We start from the raw sequence: 22,539 nt of genomic DNA, 5'->3' as shown, positions 1-22,539 counted from the left end.
GCCGCAAGAATCCGTAGTAGGCTAGGTAGATGGCTGCTTGTATGACCAGGCTGGGGAGAAGGCCAAGTGGAGAACTAGCAAGGATAGTAGACATATCCCTGAAGATGGCACTTGTTATAGGCAGACGTTTGGCATTGATTATGTTGTCGTTTCTGGATGCCGTGTAGGATGGCTCGGATTGCATGGGATGTGAATAAAGATGGTTTCACTGAGTCTCGTAAAGCCAGAAAGTGTTGAATGCCGGCTAAGTATAGTAGGATAGTGTTATGGGATCGTGCCAACTGATTATGGCAATATGAGATAAAAGCCAGTATGTGCTTGGTGTCTGTTATTGTTTCCGCGGAGCAGGATGCTAGGAATTTGTTGAATACGTTCCAAGCTGTGTGGTAAGCTTAGAGCGTGTTGTGGGACAGAGACTGGTTGATGAGCTGGGTTTCTCCGTGCAGATGCTGCTCTAGTCCTGAGTCAGCTGAGACCAAGAAGGGATAAGGGCTGATACTGGGTCGGCTCTGGTATTCTGCTGAAAAAAGGAAGTGTAATTAAAGCAGGACAGTGCGTCTGCTGCGAGGTTGCACTTGCCCGGAATGATTGTACAGTGGACATTAAACTGGTGCTGTGGAGATAGTTGTACCAGCCTGTGTAGGAAGGATATATTTAAGAGCGACTTGGACCTGCCTTTATTAATAATATTGGCTGTGGCCTGGTTGTCGGTGGTGAAGGCCACGGTTTATCCCGTCAAGATATGACCCCAGAGCTGAGCGGCTGCCACGATCGGGTAAAGCTCGAACAGGGAGGAAGTCCGGGTAAACCCGGCGATTAAGAGTATGTCTGGAGGCCATGGTCCTGCAAACCAATGGTGGCCAAAAATTGCAGCAGAGCCTGTGGAGGCTGCGGCATCTGTCACTACCTGTGGTGATAGGGGCGATATTGATGGTATAAACATTGATATACCGTTCCACGTAGTAAGGAACTCCTCCCACATTGATAGGTCTGCTACTGCCACAGTGTCCAAGTTAAGGATCTGATCGGGGTCCTGTGTCTGGGAGCGGAAGACCAGGAGGCGAGACACAAAAGATTGACCCTGGGGAATGATCCACATTGCAAAATTGAGCATTCCCAAGAGAGATTGAAGCTGCTTCATAGTACACCCCCGTGTATGGGTGAAGTCTTGGAGAACTGACCTGATGCTGGTCAGCTTGTCGAGGTGGAGGCTGGCCCGCATGGAGCAAGTGTCTAGGTTGACTCCGAGGAAGGTGATGGAGTGTGCTGGTCCGTCTACCTTGTGTTCCGCAATGGGAACATTGAGATTCCCAAAGATGACTCTTAATTTGTCAAGGTTTCCTGGGGGCACACCGGGCTGTCCAATTAACAAGAAGTCATCCAAGTAATGGATGACTTCTTGACACTGAGCTTGATGCGACAGTATTCAGGTGAGGGACTGTGCAAAAGTGTCGAAGAGCCAGGGGCTACTCTTAGAACCAAAGGTCAGTTTGGTAGCAAATTATTACGACTCTTTCCACTTAATGCCGCGCCAGCACCAGAGGGACGGTTGGATAGGCAGAAGTTTAAAAGCGTCCGAAATGTCAGCCTTGGAGAGCCAGGTACCTGTGCCTGCTTTGATAATGGCCTGAATTGCCATGTATACAGAAGCATACTTCAGGGAGAACTCCTCTGAGGGAATTAGGGAATTGAGGCTTGGAATGTGGGAAGAATGAGGCTCAGACAGGTCGTACACCAAACGGACTTTATTTGAGAACTTGCCCTTGAGAAGCCCAATAGGGCTAAGTCTCCAGGTGTTGAAAGGGGGCTGAGTTAAGGGGCCTATGATGAAGCCTCGCTCTAGTTCAGCCTGTTACAGCTGGTCTATGGCCTGTTCGTCGGTGGCCGCTGAGCGGAGGTTCCTGCATTCATAAGTTGTGGGGGGCAGAGAGATGAGGCCGGTATGAAATCCTGCTGTAAATCCTTGGATAAGGAAGGTGGCCAGAGAGGGAGTGGGGTGTGAGGTGAGGTAGAGCCCCAGCCATAGGACATTTACTCAGCCTAGTCATGACTTTTTCTGCTGCTTGACCTGGCATAAATTTTTTGGATGCGCCCTGTGGCATGTGATACAGACGTGGAGCAGGCGGCATTGGCTGAAATTGCACGACCCGTAGTTAAAATTATTGCAGATGGCTTCTCCCACTACTGTCTGAACGGAGCGTCCAAACTTGTCCAACTGGGGCATCTGTACAGGGGCCGATAGGTCCTGAACTGCACCGGAGGTGGAGGGGAATTCGAAGGGGCGACTGACAGCCGCGTTGGCGCACCAGGTGGCGGTGTGGGTGGAGGACTGACAGATAGCGCATAGTGGTGAGCACAGGCCGGCAAAGTGACGGCAGAACAATTCGGTGTCCATGAGGCTCCAATCTGTGCCTGTCTGGAATTGTGAAAGCCTTGGTGCTGCCTTGGCGGAGAAGGAACAATGATAATCGTAAAATGAAAACCCTCCATACTTATAGCCCAGGTCCACCACGGTGTGAAGATACAGGTCCAGCTCTTCCCTCCTGCTGGGAGAGGCTGAGCATAGGACATCCCTCAGCATCCCGAAGGCCAACGCAAATTCTGGAACGGACAACTTGCGGTTGAGCCTGGGATCTTTGGCCTTGAGGACCACTGACACATCTCCCCAGATGTAAGATTTGTTTTCTGCCAGGTCGTGGACTGAAATGAGGAGGGAGGCAAGATTGATATCCTTGCCTTCCAGAATATCCTTCCTAATGCTGGCTGGGACCAAGTGTGCTGGGAGGACAGCGGGACTCTTCCCTGTGGTACTTGTGGGAAGGGGTGTCAGAATCTGAACTGTGGCCAGGTCAGGGAATGGCCGTGGCTGGGCGACCCTCCAAGAGTGCCACTCTAGCCTGCACATCTGTGACTGTGGCAGACAAGGATGACACCATAGTGCGGATATCGACTGAAGGGACGCCTGCTGGGTACTGGGGCCAACTGTGGCTGGAGGAGGGAAGAGGAGCCTTAAGAACTTGGCCTTCCTGGCTGTAGCGGGGAAGGGCACCAGCCTGCGCTTCAGTTCCGCCGTCAACTTGGGGATGGTCCATCCCCTGAGGGACTGCGTGCTGCTGCTCTCTGAAGCCGGAGAAGGTGACAGAGGTCTTCACTGCCAGCCTAAGACATGGCTCTGGGTTACTTGTGCCCAAGATGCGATGTCCTGTCCTTGAGGTCGAAAGTTGGTCAACCAGAACCCATATTGGGGGTGACATGAAAGTCGAGGTTGTTTCTCTTTTCTATATAGGCATACATACACTATTCCTGCCCCTTAGTTTTTCTTTTTGTTTTGTTTTTTACCTGGGGGGATAACGTCCAACCTGGTGCAGGATGGACCTACTGAACTTTACTGACCTAGAGGAGAAATGACAGATGACAATTGGTGAGGGGTTTGACTAGCTAACTTGGAAAGTGACCGATTTATGTAACTTTGTAATGCGTTTCCGCGACTGTAGGGGGAAGTTGCGGTGAGGCAAAGATTTTAACAAATGAATCGAGACCAGCACGAAGGACTCGATGTGAAGTGACTGCTGGACCTGAACAGAAAAGACAGGCAATATGCAAAAAACACCTGTAATGCCCTGTACACACGGTCGGATTTTCCGATGGAAAATGTGTGATAGGACCTTGTTGTCGGAAATTCTGACCGTGTGTAGGCTCCATCACACATTTTCCATCAGATTTTCCGACACACAAAGTTTGAGAGCAGGATATAAAATTTTCCGACAACAAAATCCGTTGTCGGAAATTCTGATCGTGTGTACACAAATCCGACGGACAAAGTGCCACGCATGCTCAGAATAAATAAAGAGATGAAAGCTATTGGCCACTGCTCCATTTATAGTCCCGACGTACGTGTTTTACGTCACCGCGTTTAGAACGATCGGATCTTTGTGTGACCGTGTGTATGCAAGACAAGTTTGAGCCAACATCCGTCGGAAAAAATCCTAGGATTTCGTTGTCGGAATGTCCGAACAAAGTCCGACCGTGTGTACGGGGCATTAGGCTGAAGTAATGGGTGCGAATTGGTGCTTTGTTGGTTCGAGGGGATTCGACTCGAAGCGACAGCTGTGTGTAATGAATTGAGTGAAATGTTATGCCATGATAGAGGCACGAATCGATGTGTCGTGATTGCGACAGCCAACGAGTCTGACTGAGGAGCACAGAATGAAATGAGACCAAGCCAACTGGGGCACACCAGGATGAATCGGTGCATCGCAGATGCCACTGGATTCGAATCGGAACGTGATACGTGACAGTGATATGAGTGAAATGATTTGCCATGACAGAGGCACGAATCGGTGTGCAGCGAGTGCGACTGACAACGAACCGGACTCTGGAGCATGCACTGAAATGAGGCCAAAAAACAACTGGGGCACACCGGAACAAATCGGTGCATCATGGATGCGACTAGATTTTTATCGGAGCGCGGTACAGGACAGTGAAATGAGTGAAATAATTGAAATGATTTAGCCATGACAGCGGCACAAATCGGTGTGCCGCGACTGCGACTGACAACGAACCTGACTGTGGAGCATAGTATGAAAAATGAGGAAAAACAAGTGAGACGCGCCTGAACGAACCGGTGCGATGCGGACGATACGAGTGAATCAGAGTGAGGTATGTAAAAATGAATCAAATGTTTTGGTATGATAGAGGCACGAGTCAGTGGCTGATACTACGGCTACATGCAGGGTTTCTTTAACGAATGACTCGTAAGTTTGGTATCGAGGTTTGGCGACACAAGATATCTAACAAATGGTGTTGCATGAAATGAAAAACGTCAAACGAAACCCTACCTGCGACAGCCGAGCCAGACACGTTGTACGAAAACTGCGAACGGGAACAACAACCTCGGAAAGTTTCGAACACGCAACTCACGAACGCTAATGATTTGAATAGACGGCCTAGTGACGTGGTATCAGTAGTGCATTTAGGTTTTGTGTTGCCCTAGGCCTGGCTAAACTCGTGCACCCCCTAATTTAAATATGACCCACCCCTTCCTGTCAAGGCCACACCCCTTTTTGCTAAGACCCACCCTGAAATTTTGCATAGATTTCCTCTCACTTCCTGTTTGGCTATGGGGCAGGAAGTGAAGGGAAATCTCTGCAATGGGACAGGGATGCTAAAAAATAAACTGACAGGGGCTATAACCCTCCCTTACTCTTTCCAAAATGAAAAAAAAGTGTTGCCTATAGTTCTTCTTTAACCACTTCCAGTTCAGTTATCCTGACTGGGTGTCATATGGCGTCCAGCAGGATAACAGCCGCCGCGCACCTGTGGGGGCGCGCTTTGCGGCGATCGGTGGTGCAGTGTGTCAGTCTGACACACTGCTACACTGATCTCGGTAAAGAGCCTCCGTCATTTACCACGTGATCAGCGGTGTCCATTTATGGCTGATCACGATGTAAGCAGGAAGAGCCATTGATCGGTTTTTCCTCACTCGCGTCTGACAGACGCGAGTAGAGGAGAGTCGATCGGCTGCTCTCCTGACGGGGGGTCTGTGCTGATTGTTTATCAGCGCAGCCTCCCCTCGGATCCTGCCCAGGACCACCATCATGCCACCCAGGACCACCAGGTATGCCCCCCCTAGACCACCAGGGAAATGCAAATCTGTGCCAAGGCAGCTGCCAATCAATGCCCAGGCAACTGCCAATCAGTGCCCACTCACTATGCCTACCACTGCCAGTGCCACCAGGGATGCCAATTGGTGCTGCATATCAGTGCCGCGTGTCAGTGCCCAGCAGTGCCGCCTATCAGTGCCACCCATAAGCACCCATCTTTACAGCCTTTTAGTGCCCATCAGTGCTACCCATGAGTGCCCATCAGTGCCACCTATCAATGCCCATCAGTGCCCATCGTAGGTGCTCGTCAGTGCCCGCTCATTGGTGCCACCTCATCGGTGCTGCCTTATCAGTGCCTGTCAGTGCCCCCTTATCAGTGCCTATCAGTAAAGGAGAACACTTACTTATTTACAAAATTTTATAACAGAAACAAAAGCAAAACATTTATTTTTTTTCAAAATTTTCGGTCTTTTTTATTTGTTTAGCAAAAAATAAAAAACAGAGGTGATCAAATACCACCAAAAGAAAGCTCTATTTGTGGGAACAAAATGATAAAAATTCTGTTTGGGTACAGTGTAGCATAACCGCCCAATTGTCATTTAAGCAGCGACAGCGCAAAAAGCTGAAAATTGGCTTGGGCAGGAGGGGGGGGGGGGGGTAAGTGCTAGGTATTGAAGTGGCTAAGCACAAATTTCTGATAATTTAATGGAGAGGTCTAAGAAGATATAACCATGCCAATGGTGCAGCAGAAAACATAGCACAGGGAGGAAGGTTTGTGGTCCAGGATGAAAGGTCAAAAGGTCAATCAAAATTAGAAGCAGCCCCCCCCCCACAGTTGCGGAGTGCGGCCACTTTATGGGGGGCGCTAGACTAATTTGCCTCTCAGCCCAGTCCACCCCATAAGACTGGCGCTCCCCCTGCAAAGTGCTGCCCTAGGCCTGGGCCTTGTCGGCCTAGGCCAGGATACAGCGTTGCGTGGTATGGCGCACAGAAAACCGACAAAGACCACAGGCGAGCGGGCTGATTAAATACCCTCCGGGCTCCTCCCAGAAATTCAGGCCACCATACTGGTCTTCTTACATATATATACAGTAAGTACACCCCTCTCATTTTTGTAAATATTTTATTATATCTTTTTATGTGAAAACAAGAAATGCACTTTGCTACAATGTAAATTGGTGAGTGCACAGCTTGTATAACAGTTTGAATTTGCTGTCCCCTCAAAATAACTCAACACACAGCCATTAATGTCTAAACTGCTGGCAACAAAAGTGAATACACCCCTAAATGAAAATGTCCAAACTGGGCTCCAAGTGTCAATATTTTGTGTGGCCACCATTATTTTCCTGCACTGTCTTAACCCTCTTGGGCATGGAGTTCACCAGAGCTTCACATGTTGCCACTGGAGTCCACTTCCACTCCTCCATGACGAAATCACGGAGCTGATGGATGTTAGAGACCTTGCACTCCTCCACCTTCTGTTTGAGGATGATCCTACAGATGCTTAATTGGGTTTAGGTCTGGAGACATGCTTGGGCAGTCCATCACCTTTACCCTCAGCTTCTTTAGCAAGGCAGTGGTTATCTTGGTGGTGTGTTTGGGGTCGTTATCATGTTGGAATACTGCACTGTGGCCCAGTCTCTGAAGGGAGGGGATCATGCTCTGCTTCAGTATGCCACAGTACATGTTAACATTCATGGTTCCCTCAATACTGTAGCTCCCCAGTTCCGGCAGCACTCATGCAGTCCCAGACCATGACACTCCCACTACCATGCTTAACTATAGGCAAGACACACTTGTCTTTGTACTCCTCACCTGGTTGCCGCCACACACACTTGACACCATCTGAACCAAATAAGTTTATCTTGGTCTCATCAGACCACTGGACATGGTTCCAGTAATCCATGTCCTTAGTCTGCTTGTCTTCAGCAAACTGTTTATGAGCTTTCTTGTGCATCATCTTTAGACGAGGCTTCCTTTTGGGACGACAGCCATGCAGACCAATTTGATGCAGTGTGCGGCGTATGATCTGAGTACTGACAGGCTGACCCCCCACCCCTTCAACCTCTGCAGCAATGCTGGCAGCACTCATACGTCTATTTCCCAAAGACAACCTCTAGATATGACGCTAAGCATGTACACTCAAATTCTTTGGTTGACCATGGCGAGGCCTGTTCTGAGTGGAACCTGTCCTGTTAATCCACTGTATGGTCTTGGCTACCGTGCTGCAGCTCAGTTTTAGGGTCTTGGAAATCTTCTTATAGCCCAGGCCATCTTTATGTAGAGCAACAATTTTTTAATTTAGGTCCTCAGAGAGTTCTTTGCCATGAGGTGCCATGTTGAAATTCCAGTGACCAGTATGAGAGAGTGAGAGTGATAACACCAAATTTAACACACCTGCTCCCCATTCACACCTGGGACCTTGTAAAACTAAGGAGTCACATGACATCGGGGAGGGAAAATGGCTAATTGGGCCCAATTTGGACATTTTCACTTAGGGGTGTACTCACTTTTGTTGGCAGCGATTTAGACATTAACCACTTCCCGCCCACCATATAGCAAAATGAAGACCAGAAAGTGGTTCTGTTATCCTGACTGGGCGTCTTATGACGTCCAGCAGGACAAGCCGGGATCGCGCCCATGGGGGAGAGATACGCAGCGATTGGCGGTGTGTCAATCTGACACACCGTATCACTGATCGAGGTAAGGATCCTATGACGTAGGCTCTTTACCACGTGATCAGCTGTGTCCAATTACAGCTGATCACAGTTTAAACAGAAGAAAGGCGCGAGTAGAGGAGAACCGATCGGCTGCTCTCCTGACAGGGGGGGTCGGCGTTGATATTCAGCACATTGATTATCAGTGCAGACTCATCAAGGATGCTCACCCAGGACCACCAGGAATGCCCACCCATAGCCACCAGGGATGCCCACCCATGACCATCAGGTAAGCCCACTAGAGCCCACCAGGGATGCCAATGAGTGCCCATTTGGGATGGCACTCTGTGCCCATCAGGGATGCCTGCCAGTGCCTCCTGATCAGTGCTGCCTATCAGTGCTATCTATCAGTGCCACCCATCAGTGCCCACCAGTGCCCATCAGTGCCCATCAGAGCCGCCTATAAGTGCCCTCCAGGGCCACCTATCAGTGCCACCTATGAGTGCCCATCAGTGCCACCTATGAGTGCCCATCAGTGCCACCTATGAGTGCCCATTGATGTCCATCAGTGCCACCTATGAGTGCCTATCAGTGCCCATCAGTATTGTATATCAGTGCCACCTATCAATGCCCATAATTGCTGCTTATTAGGGATGAGCCGAATACCCCCAAGTTCGGTTTGCAGCAGAACATGCGAACAGGCAAAACATTTGTTCAAACACACAAACAACGTTAAAGGCTATGGGACACAAACGTGAAAAATCAAAAGTGCTAAAGTTAAAGGCTTATATGCAAATTATTGCCATAAAAGGTGTTTGGGGACCCGGGTCCTGCCCCTGGCAACATGTATCAATGCAAAAAAAGTTTTAAAAACTTAAGTTTTTTCGGGAGCAGTGATTTTAATAATGCTTAAAGTGAAACAGTAAAAATGAAATATTCCTTTAAATATCGTGCCTGGGGAGTGTCCTTAGTATGCTTGTAAAGTAGTGCACCTTTCCAATGTTTATAACAGTGCCACATGAATTGACATTTCTAAAGGAAAAACAATCATTTAAAACTGCTCACGGCTGTAATGTACTGTCGGATCCCAGCAATATAGATAAAAATACCAAAAATACCAAAAAAATGGCGTGGATGTCACCCCCAAAATCCATACCAAGCCCTTCAGGTCTGGAATGGATATTAAGGGGAACCCCGCACCCACATTTTTATTAAAAATGGCGTGGGGGTCCCCAGGCACTATATACTCTGAACAGCAGTGTATATACTATACGGCCTGCCCTATACACTCTGCAGAAAATTGGGCCTTAGATGTTGGTGGTACCAGAACACTGTAAACCCTCACAGTTATTCTTATTGGGCGCAGGAAGGGGCCTTGCTGTGAAATATTATATCAAGAATTGCAATTACATGCCCCTGTTAAACAGGGGCAGAACAATTGGGCCTTGGGCGGTGGTGGTGGTGCCATGACACTGTAAGCCCTCACAGTTACTCTTGTTGGGTGCAGGAAATGGCCCTGCTGTGAAATATTATATCAAGAATTGTAATTACATGCCCCTGAACAGGGTTCATAAAAACTGGTCCTTGGGTAGTGGTGGTGCCGCAACACTGTAACCCCTCAGAGATACTCTTGTTGGGCGCAGAAACGGGCCCTGTTGTGAAATATTATATCAAAAATTGTAAATACATGCCCCTATTAAACAGGGGCAGAAAAATTGGGCCTTGGGTAGTGGTTGTGTTGCCATGACACTGAAAGCCCTCACAGTTACTCTTGTTGGGCGTAGGAACAGGCCCTGCATTGAAATATTGTATCAAAAATTGTAATTACATGCCCCTGTTAAACAGGGGCAGAAAAATTGGGCCTTGGGCGGTGGTGGTGGTGCCACAACACTGTAACCCCTCACAGATACCCTTGTTGGGCGCAGGAACGGGCCCTGCTTTGAAATATTACAAAGCAATCAGAAGCCACATAGCCCTGTCAGCTGGGAAGAAGATGCGTGGATGCTGAGGGGATTTCTAAGCCCGGGGCTCAGAACGGGAGATTGCCATGGTCCAGGTCAGCGGGTCCGGGGGGAGAAGAGGGGGTCCTGTGTAAGTTCATATTACAGATTTTTCTGTAAAGGTGAACTTACCCTTTAATGCCAGGTTTTTCTAACGTGAAGGTTTTGAATACCATTTTATGATGTCTTTTTACTGTTGGTATACATGTATGATGATGTGTGTTTTATAATATTATAAAGCATTTTTTCTTGTAATAATTTTTTTTTATATTTTATACTTGACTGTTGACTGACTGGTGTTGTGACTCGTTAAAGTCCCGTGGGCTATAGATAGTTGTGGTGTATGTACTAATTGGGACTGAGACACAACCCTGTTACCCATTTCATACAAGTGTCTTTTGCATGAGCACTGATTCATACACATACTAGGATGATTTTTCTCACATTGTGCATGCAGCTTGTTAATTATCGGGCTGTGCCGCAAAATTATTTATTCACATTCATACTACTCTGCAGAGGCGTAGCTATAGGGGGCACAAGAGTCGCAATCGGGGCCTCGTGCGGCTGCCCTGTCATATTTGTTTACATTTGTGTGAGCCGGAGTCGGGTGGCAGAGCTGGTAGGCAGAGCTGGCGGTCCTAGATACGGAAGACTGCTTGTCTCTTGACTTTACACTCTGGATTCAGCTAGCACCATGCTGGATAGGAGGGACGGCGGGGTGGCATATAGGAGAACCGATCTCCTCAATTCTCCTCCTGTCTCCTGCAGGGCTTTCAGCAGCTGCAGGAGCAGGATTGGTTCTCCTATATGCCGCCGGCCCTCTTATCCAGCCAAGAGTCAAGAGGCAAGCAGTCATCCGTACCTAGGACGGCCAGCTCCACCTTCCAGCTCCGCCCCCTGACTCTGGCTCCCGGTTCCTGCCTCAAGGCTGTTCCTGCCGCCAGAATGGTAGAAGACATGCTCCCTGCCCCGAGGCCACTCCTGGTAAGCCACAAACTCTCTGTCACAGCAGAGTGTAAAAGAATACACTGCCCAGCGAGTACAGTGTTCCAGGTGTGCTGCTGACTGTCACTTTTCTCCCTCCCATACTGTCCACCTGCAGCCATGCTGTCCCCCCATACTGCCCTCCACTACCCCCCCCCCCCCCCATTAAAAATTGTAAAAAAAAAACTATAGAAAATAAAGTTGTAAAATAAAATAAAATGGTAATAAATTATGAAAAAATAAAATAACAAAAAATAAAAACTACTGACCCCATCCACTGCTCTACTGACCACATCCACTGCTCTACTGACCATGTCCACTGCCCTACTGACCACGTCCACTGCCCTACTGACCATGTCCACTGCTCTATTGACCATATCCACTGCCCTACTGATCATGTCCACTGCTTTACTGACCATATCCACTGCCCTACTGACCATGTCCACTGCTCTACTGACGATATCAACTACCATACTGACCATGTCCACTGCGCTACTGACCATGTCCACTGCCCTACTGACCACGTCCACTGCCCTACTGACCATGTCCACTGCTCTATTGACCATATCCACTGCCCTACTGACCATGTCCACTGCTCTACTGACTATGTCCACTGCCCTACTGACCATGTTCACTGCCCTACTGACCTTATCCACTGCTCTGCTGACCACATCCACTGCCCTACTGACCACGTCTACTGCTCTACTGACCATGTCCACTACCCTACTGAATGACACCATTCACACTCCACACTGACACCACTGGCAGAACTACCAGGGCTGCAAAGGTCTACAAATAGAGCATAAGCTTACAATAAAAATACAGCTAACGGTGGAATCCAACTATAATCAACACAGGCTCTAAGATGCATACAGGAACTCAAGTCTATGTATCCTTAGTATGTATGTATGCATTATTTATCCAAAACTTCCTTGCATTTGGCCCCAAATGTTGCTGTTACTCTAAAGATGTGGAAACACCTTAGTGGCTCCTAAGCTATGACCAGATATTCCTATCGTCACCCTCTAAAACTAGACTACTGACTTTCCCAGATCCCCCCTCTCATGGCCTCCATACCCCGTTGTCCACCTAACTTCTTAAAGCGGAGTCCCAGCCTCAAAAAAGTTTTTTTTTTAAAATCAGTAGCTACAATTACTGTAGCTGCTGACTTTTAATAAAGACACTTACCTGTCCAGGGAGCCTGCGATCCATCGGCTCGGGTGCAGGCGCCGCCATTGCAACTAAGGGTAACTGGCAGTGGAGCCTTCAGGCACGATTGGTGCAGCGCTTTCTGAATGGCCCCATTGAAGCCAGCGGGGGGGGCCGAGGCAGAAGAGGAAATTACGTAACTCACCGCGGCAAGGTTGGGACAGAAGTACAGCTTTGTACTTTAAAAAAGGTAAGAAAAAAAATATATGCAAAAATGAGGGGGGGGGTGGTCTTTAGTTTATGACCTAGTTGTATAGTTGGGTGGAACTCCGCTTTAAGTATTTTTCCCATCTTGCATCTAAATTGGCCCTCTAATGCAGCTTACACACAATCGGAAATGCCGCCAGCAAAACTCAGATGAGAGCTTTTTGTCGGAAATTGCGACCGTTTGTATGCTCAATCGACACGCAAAAAATCACGCATGCTCAAAAACAATTTGACGCATGCTTGGAAGCATTGAACTTCCTTTTCTCGGCTCATCGTGGTGTTGTATGTCACCGCGTTCTTGACGGTCCAAAGTTCAGAGAATTTTTGTGTGACCATGTGTATGCAAGGCAAGCTTGAGCGGAATTCCGTTGGAAAAACCATCCAAGTTTTTTCTGGTGGAAATTATGTGTACGCAGCATTACAGGAGACAAGATAGTAATTCTAACTAGCAGCCTCTCTGGTAAGCAATTCAAGCTAGTTCAATAGCAAAACAACTACTACAGCAGAAGTATTTACAAGCTGTCATTGGGGTAAAAAAAAATAAAACTGTATAAAAGGAAACTAGGGGCAACCCCAATTTTGTTTCTATTTGTTAATGATATACATACGTCTCTTCGTATTGCAATGTTCTTGTGACTGTATTACTGCATCACTTATCTAATTTTATGGCTGTCTGGATTTGTTTTTCAATCGCAAAGACCTTTTTTTATTATATGGAGCAACATGAGTAATAGGGAGCTGCTTGACATTATTGAACAAGATATACATTTTCTCCAAATAAAGGAGATACCATTGATAAGTTGAGTGGTAAAGACCAATATCTTCAATAAGAAATGGCTAGTTGTTTATATTGCTGTAAAGGATTGCCTTCATCCTGCAAAAACCTTACCAGTCATGAATTACACCTTCACTAAACTCAGAGTACTTACCTCAGATTCCAGAAACGTCACAGTTGGGGGGTGCAAAATCTTGCAGGTAGATTTGAATGCTGTATCTAAGGTTGACACATTTTTTGGAGTATTGATCTTGGGATCTATTGTCTATGAATAACTTTGATAAGCATAATTTTTTTAAAAACAGCCAGATGGCAATCCAATGGTGGCCATACAAACTTTAATAAAGAATCGATTTATTTTCCAATTGATCTCTTCCAATAGGAATAATTGATTCACAGTCAACAACCCATGCAATTGATATTCCGCACATAGGAAAGTGGACTTCAATCAATATTTAATATAAGATCATTATTTACGAGTGTAAGTCATCCACCACATCCCTGTCTCCACCATGTAATCTCAGAATCTGTTTAATAAAAATACGATCACGTTCATGAACAAAGTATCCCAGTGCTGTGAATCGATGCAAACCTATTGATAATTTTCCCCCTTGGCCACTCGACTCAGATGGATTGAATTTAATCTAAATCAAGTCTAAATTGTTCAGAATGTGAGACTGCATCTAAATACAGCTGCATATTGCACAACATATCCCCCCAATGTGCTATTGATTGTCTAATGCCACCACCACCTGGCTGATTCAACTCAGCTTTACCAAAATACTTATGCCCCGTACACGCGATCGGATTTTCCGACAACAAATATTGGATGTGAGCTTGTTGACGAAAAGTCCGACCGTGTGTATGCTCCATCGAACATTTGTTGTCGGACTTTCCGCCAACAAATATTGGCTAGCAGGTTCTCAAATTTTCCACCAACAAATGTTTGTTGTCCGACTTTCCGATCGTGTGTACACAAGTCCGTCGGACAAAAGTCCACGCATGCTCGGAATCAAGTAGGAGCCAGAGATATTACTAGCGTTCATAATGGAGATATCATGTACGTCTTGTACATCACTATGTTTGTTGGCCAACATTTGTGTGACCGTGTGTATGCAGGACAAGTTGGAGCCAACATCCTTCGAACAAAAATCCATGGTTTTGTTGACGGAAAGTGCAATCGTGTGTACGGGGCATAAGTCTAAGGGGGCACAGACGTTCCCAAAACTATAGCAAAAGCCTCTGTTTTTTCAGACATTTGCTGTATGTCCACAATCATGGGCTCCAGCTTCCATTTTGGGAAAACCTGCTATTGATAGTTAAGTGCTGAGATTGGCATCTGTCACCAGCTAAGCCAGGCCCCTAGAAGGCAGGAAAACACACCAAAAGGTTCTGCAGCAGCATATGCCCCTTGACCTGGGCCCCCTTCAGATGATATGCCCCAAGGCACTCACCCCACTTTCCTCTTTTTTTCAAGCCTGTGTATATTTTAGTGATCACACTACTGTTCTGGCCCATACATTGACTCCTTGAAGATATAAAATGTTTTATCTCATGTCTTTAAATATTAGAGGATATAGCTATGCACTGAACTTTACACTTTTCCATTCTACCTAATCAACATTTTCCTATGTTGCAAACGACTTGAACTTTTTCTGCTGGAAACTAGTGTCATGGAAATATTGCATTTTACACCTATTATAAAAACATTACAAGACAACTTTATGACACTAGTAGAGATAGAGATATTTATCTAGTGTGTACTTTTTCCGCTCCACATAATCTTGGTGATTAACATACAAATAGAGAAGAATGCAGGCAGGCCACACTAATATCAAAATGTTTGTCCTAGGATGTGTGGAAAATTTTATTTTAAGTAAAACTTCACCCATTTTGTTTTATGTATAGAGTGGAAGAAGTTAGAACCCCTGGTAAATCTGTGTTACTGTTTCTTGTCACTGGAGTGATGTTCCCTCACATTCTGTCCTGGTGGAACCAGTAACTAGAACAGGACATGATGTGATACCCCCTCCCTATACAAAAAATGTGCTCTCACTGCCTCCCTGCTCAGGTGATTTCCTCTCTTAGTATCCCAGTGGCCCCAGTTATCAGAACCCCAGTGTCAGCCCAGTGTCAGCCCTATTAGCATGAACTCCTAAGACAGCCCCTGACTATTCCTCACCTTAAATAGAGCAAAACAAATCATATTATTTTTGGAGTTCAACTACAATATATTGATTCTCACGGAAAGTTTATGATGCTTAAATCCAATTTGCATTAAGCAGGTGTTTAATTTATGCATTGATTTTGATTAAATAAAAATCTGAGCTCACTTAATAAGGCTGTCATCATTGCAGGTAGAAACACAGTATTTTTATTGATTTGCAATGTGCCCTTTAAGTTATTGCACTTCATATCCTTCCCTCATCTGGGAGCATCTAAATAACTTTTTGTAATGGCCCAGCTCCTCCGCTCCTCCTTTCATGTCCCTACATAACCTTTTATGCAACTACTGGGGAGGAGAGAAAGGAAATACTTTAGAGCAGGGATAGGCAACCTTGGTATGCCAACTATGATGAAACTACAAATCCCATCATGTCTCTGCATCTGGGAGTCATGCCTGTGGCTGTCAAAGTCTTCCAATGCCTCAGGGGATTTCTCATTTCACCGCACACCAAGAGTGCCGAGGTTGCCTATACTTGCTATAGGGTGTAACTTGAGAGACAGCTCTGAATCTGCTGGGAATGCTGACATCACATCCAAGATGTGCTTTTGGATGTCTACACAGGGACGTTTTTACAAGTAAGTATCACCCCAAAAAAATATGTTAAATGCACATACGATCCTATGGGAAGATTGTTGTTGAACTGATTGGTCTGGCGACAGGGTCACTTTAAACATACAGTGACTTGAAAAAGTATTCATACCCCTTGAAATGTTCCACATTTTGTCATTTTAGAACCAACAACGTAAATGTATTTTATTGGGATTTTATGTGATAGACCAACACAAGAAATTGGGAGGAAAATTATAAATGGTGTATAACAATGATTCCGCGCTTAGGAATAAGAGACAAAGTGAAGGGACTGCAGCCCCCCTGTAAATGAGGATCACCTAGGTGAAATCCAAAAATGGTTAAAATTCTATGCAAGGGGAAATGGCGCTGTCCGGCTATATGCACATATAAGAGTACTAAAGTAAAAAATGAAGTGAGAAAATATATACAAATATTAGAATGGGTGGTGTGTGTGAATGGGTGGTGTGTGTGCTCTTTACGCTGTGTTCACACATACCACCCATTCTAATATTTGTATATATTTTCTCACTTCATTTTTTACTTTAGTACTCTTATATGTGCATATAGCCGGACAGCGCCATTTCCCCTTGCATAGAATTTTAAAAATTATAAATGGTGTTTACATTTTTTTTACAAATAAATATCTGAAAAGTGTGGCGTGCATTTGTATTCAGCCCCCTTCACTCTGATACCCCTAACTAAAATCTAGTGGAACCAATTGCCTTCAGAAGTCACCTAATTAGTAAATAGAGTCTACCTGTGTGTAATTTAATCTCAGTATAAATACAGCTGTTCTGTGAAGCCCCCAGACATTTGCTAAAGAACCTTAGTGAACAAACAGCATTATGAAGGCCAAGGAAGACACCAGACAGGTCAGGGATAAAGTTGTGGAGAAGTTTAAAGCAGGGTTAGGTTATAGAAAAATATCCCAAGCTTTGAACATCTCACGGACCACTGTTCAATCCATCATCCGAAAATGGAAAGAGTATGGCACAACTGAAAACATACCAAGACTTGGTCATCCACCTAAACTGACAGGCCGGCCAAGGAGAGCATTAATCAGAAAAGCAGCAAAGAGGCCCACAGTAACTCTGGAGGAGCTGCAGAGATCCACAGCTCAGGTGAGAGAATTAGTCCACAGGACAACTATTAGTTGTGCTCTTCACAAATGTTGTCTTTATGGAAGAGTGGCAAGAAGAAAGTCATTGTTGAAACAAAAGCCATGAAGTCCCATTTGCAGTTTGCAAGAAGACATGTGGGGGACACAGCAAACATGTGGAAGAAGGTGCTCTGGTCAGATGAGACCAAAATGTAACTTTTTGGCCTAAAAGCCAAGCGCTATGTGTGGCGGAAAAATAACACTACACATCACCCTGAACACACCATCCCAACTGTGAAAAGTGGTGGCAGCATCATGTTGTGGGGATGCTTTTCTCCAGCAGGGACAGGGAAGCTGGTCAGAGTTGATGGGAAGATAGGTGGAGCCAAATATGGGACAATCTTAGAAGCAAACCATTAGAGTCTGCAAAAGACTTGAGACTGGTGTGGAGGTTCACCTTCCAGCAGAACAATGACCCTAAACATACAGCCAGAGCTACAATGGAATAGTTTAGATCAAAGCATATTCATGTGTTAGAATAGCCCAGTCAAAGTCCAGACCTGAATCCAATTGAGAATCTGTGGCAAGACTTGAAAATTGCTGTTCACAGACGCTCTTCATCCCATCCAATCTGACAGAGCTTGAGCTATTTTGCAAGGAAGAATAGACAAAAATTTCACTCTCCAAATGTGCAAAGCTGGTAGAGACATCCCCAATAAGACTTGAAGCTGTATTTGCAGTGAAAGGTGGTTCTACAAAGTATTTCAGGGGGGTTGAATACAAATGCACGCCACACTTTCCACATATTTATTTGTAAAAAAAATTGAAAACCCATTTATCATTTTCCTTCCACTTCACAATTATGTGCCACTTTGTGTTGGTCTATCACATAAAATCCCAATAAAATACATTTACGTTTTTAGTTGTAACATGACAAAATGTGGAAAATTTCAAGGGGTATAAATACTATTTAAAGGTACTTTATATACTTTGCCCAAGTGTTGCTTAAGGAGGCAGTATACTGTAGGCGTGAGACATCTCAGTAGCTTTTTTTTGCTTAAAGCTGGGGTCAGTACATTTAATTGCAGAGCTATCAGCAGAAATCCAAGGCCTCATTCAAATTGTTTGCATCCAGGGTCAGTTTTCTACAAGTAAATTCTGCATGTCCAATTACATGCAAATGACCCTGAATGGCTAAGTGCGCTCTAAAGTTCTCGTTGCTTTGTATGGGGCTTCCTGCCCACAGCTGTTCACAGAAACCCAGCTGAGTCTCCAGCAGAAAGTCATAGTCGGCATAGTCATACACGGATCTCTGGCCCTGTATCTGCTACTCTCTTTCTTAAGTTGGTCTCTAGCTTAGGGGCCCACAGCTGTGATAAAGCTCTCTTTTCAGCCTTGTCCCTGACTCTCAGTTTCTCCTTTTGGGTGGTGGGTTGGTGTATTCCTCAGTTATGGCAGCTACAAAGCACAGTCCAACCTACCCCATTGCTAGAGGTGAGTTTCCTCCCAGGCTTTGCCAGCATCCAATCAAGGCCCTCATTTGCCGCTTTTTACCTGCACTATCCATCAAGGTCAGGGAGGGAGCAAGAATCTGGGAAAAAGCATTCTGTGAGGGAGCCTAAAGGAGCTGCTGGCCAGTGCCACAAAGGCAAGGTAAGTGTGGAGGTGTTTACTACTGTCACTTAAGGGGACAAGGTAAATCTTAATGTTAGAGTAAGGATCTGGTGTTAGGGTCAGGTGTAAAGCTATGATAAGGCATTGGTAAGCAGTTAAATGTTAGGAAAGAAGAAAGACATTGGGGTGTTATTTTAGGTATTAGAAGATTAAGGGTTCAGAAAGGGGTCAGTTAATTCTTACATTTTAGGGGTTGCTTTATAGAAGATATTTAAGATATAATGGAAATTAGGGGAGCCTCGGAGATTGCTCCAAAATATATACATATGACTATGGTCCAAGCTAAGATAATTTAGCCAACATCTTATATGCATGTGTACCTTAGCTATAGAAAGATACCTGTTTACAATACACCTTTTGTGGCAGAAGGGTGCTAAAAAAGTTAATACAATTTTAGGACTTAGACAAAACATTTTGAGTTAGGTAAGAAACCTCTGCCTTAGCTTTGCCATTGTGGCTGTACCTCCTGGTGGAAAGTTGTAAAAAAAAACTTTTAAAAAAGTGGCCTACAACTTTTGCCTAAATATCCAAGGGCAATCATAGTGCACATCGTGGGGGAGTGTAATTGGCAAATCAATCCATCTGTGTCATTTGAGATCAGAAAGAACATACAGTATAACAATTACCTGTCAATGTCATAGAAAACTAACTACTACTGTGTATGGCTGCCTTTGCCTGAACAATTCTATTTATTCACTGCTCAGAAGTCCAATAGTTTGACTGGCCATACTAAAATCATCCACAATTTTAGCAGAGAAATATTTTTTTTTTCTTTATTAACACTGTAGAAATTTGTTTTGGAACAATTTATTTGATGACATATACCTATTTTTTTGTAACAAAGCATGCAACAATAAAAAAAAATTTAAAAAATAAAAAATGGGCAGACTCGATGGACTACTATGTCTTTTTCTGCCATCACTTTTCTATGTTTCTATGTTTCAGGTAGTCTTTTATACCACTATCTTAATGTGGGTTTTGTTTGTGCATTTCTTCCAAATGAACTCTGTGACTTACTACACCTTTGGCACAATCAGCTTGCAATCTCCCCTTGTCTTATCACCAAAATCAGTTTTCTAGCCATAAGAGCATCCAATCTCATCTACTTCAGTTAGAAATTTAACCTTAACAACTGGGACACCAAACTTATGTTAACTTATGTGACCTATAAATATTATTTGTCAAAGTTTCCAAGTCATAGGAGAAGGCACTCCTGTAATTTTGCACATTGTCGTTGAAGCAATTTCTCAGCTTAATAGGCTATAATCATTCTGTCAGAGTTTCCAAGCAGATAAACTCAGGTAATTTTATGCAGGAAGTAGTTAGAAATGTCTTGTGAGCGTTCCAAAACACATTGCAGGTCTCTATTGACCTTTCTATGTCTCCTTGTTTCCGTCACATGCCTGATCATCTCATTGCTACTGTACTTTCATTATTATTACTATTATTATTTATCCAGTTAAGCTCCAGAGCCATTTTCACATTTCAGTTATATACCTTTTAATTTTGTCATTACTTTGTTGTTACTTATGCTTAGGGATGAGGTTTGGGTTCCCTGCTACCCTGGGTTTGCAGTGAATCTTGCATGTTCATAAACCCAGCAAAATAATGTAGGAATTAGCCATGTTATTCATAGTGCACTGTCTGACCTTAGATAGGTTAGAATCGCTTTTGGATACGCCAACCTATACAGGGTAGTGGATGTTAGTTTAGTCCTCCATGTTTCCCTCCTCGTTGGGTGGCAAGCAAAGGTCACATGAGAGGTCTAACCCAGGGTAGGTTCTTCTAGGCTATGTTAGGCACTTTGTATAGGGTCACTTTACCACACATGGGGTACCTTTGTCTTTGTGCAGTTTTCATCAATGCCCTGGGACAAGGCTGAGGCTGCCACAGGGGAAAACCTTGAGACTGACCTCTACACTTAGAGATGAACGTGCACCATGCATGCTGACACTGTAACTGTTCTCCAGTTAACTCTCTGTAACTGTTTTCTAGTTAATTTTCAACACCTAGCTATTTTCTATTGGGGTCTTCTTTAGGTTATACCTTTTAGCCTGGAGTGATATATATTAGTCAATCTTGTTGTAAAGTGCTGCGTAAACTGTTGGCACTATACACTTACTGGACAATTTATTAGGTACACCTTGCTAGTACCGGGATGGACCCCCTTTTGCCTTCAGAACTGTCTTAATTCTTCATGGCATAGATTCAACAAGGTGTTGGAAACATTCCTCAGACATTTTGGTCCATATTGACATGATAGCATCACGCAGTTGCTGCAGATTTGTCGGCTGCACATCCATGATGCAAATCTACCAGTCCACCACAGCACAATGGTGCTCTATTGGATTGAGATGTGGTGACTGTGGAGGCCATTGGAGTACAGTGACCATATTGTCATGTTCAAGAAACCAATTTGAGATGATTTGAGCTGTGTGACATGGTGCATTATCCTGCTGGAAGTAGCCATCAGAAGATTGGTACACTGTAGCCATAAAGGAATGGACATGGTCAGCAACAATACTCAGGTAGGCTGTGGTGTTTAAACAATGCTCAATTGGTACAAAGGGGTCCAAAGTGTGTCACAAAATGATTCCCCACACCATTATACCACCACCGTCAGCCTGAACCGTTGATACAAGGCAGGATAGATCCATGCTCTCATGTTGTTTACGCCAAATTCTGACCCTACCATCTGAATGTCGCAGCTGAAATCGAGACTCATCAGACCAGGCAACAATTTTCCAGGAGTGGCACCTGGTGTAGTCATCTGCTGCTGCAGCTCATCTGCTTCAAGGTGTTATGTGTTCTGCATTCAGAGATGGTATTCTGCATACCTTGGTTGTAATGAGTGGTAATGGGAGTTATTGTTGCATTTCCATCATCTCAAACCAGTCTGCGCATTCTCCTCTGACCTCTGACATCAACAAGGCATTTTTGTCCACACAACTTCCGCTCACTGGATATTTTCATCTCTTTCAGGTCATTCTCTGTAAACCCTGGATATGGTTGTGCGTAAAAATCCCAGTAGATCAGCAGTTTTTTAAACACTCAGACCAGCCTGTCTAACACCAACAACCATGTCACTTTCAAAGTCATTTCCTTTCTTCGCCATTCTTATGTTCAGTTTGAACTTCAGCAAGTCATCTTCACCATGTCTAGATGCCTAAATGCACTGAGTTGCTGCCATGTGATTGGCTGATTAGCAATTTATGTTACCATGCAAGTGAACATGTGTACCTAATAAAGTGCCGGTGAGTGTTTAACCACTTGACGACCGCCTCACGCCGATTTACGTCGGCAAGGTGGCACGGACAGGCAAAATCACGTATATATACGTGATTTGCCTTCCGCGGGTGGGGGGTCCGATCGGACCCCCCCCGGTGCCCGAGGCGGTCGTCTTTGGTCCCACGGCGATCGGAGGTGAGGGGGAGGCCATCCGTTCGTGGCCCCCCCCTCGCGATCGCCGCCGGCCAATCAGATAACTTCCTTTGCTGCTGTATGCTAAACAGCAGCAAAGGAAATGATGTCATC

The sequence above is a fragment of the Aquarana catesbeiana genome, linkage group LG05 (genome assembly GCF_042186555.1).
Source record: "Aquarana catesbeiana isolate 2022-GZ linkage group LG05, ASM4218655v1, whole genome shotgun sequence".
In the NCBI taxonomy this organism is placed as follows: domain Eukaryota; kingdom Metazoa; phylum Chordata; class Amphibia; order Anura; family Ranidae; genus Aquarana; species Aquarana catesbeiana.
Note: the sequence above shows the minus strand (reverse complement) of the source record.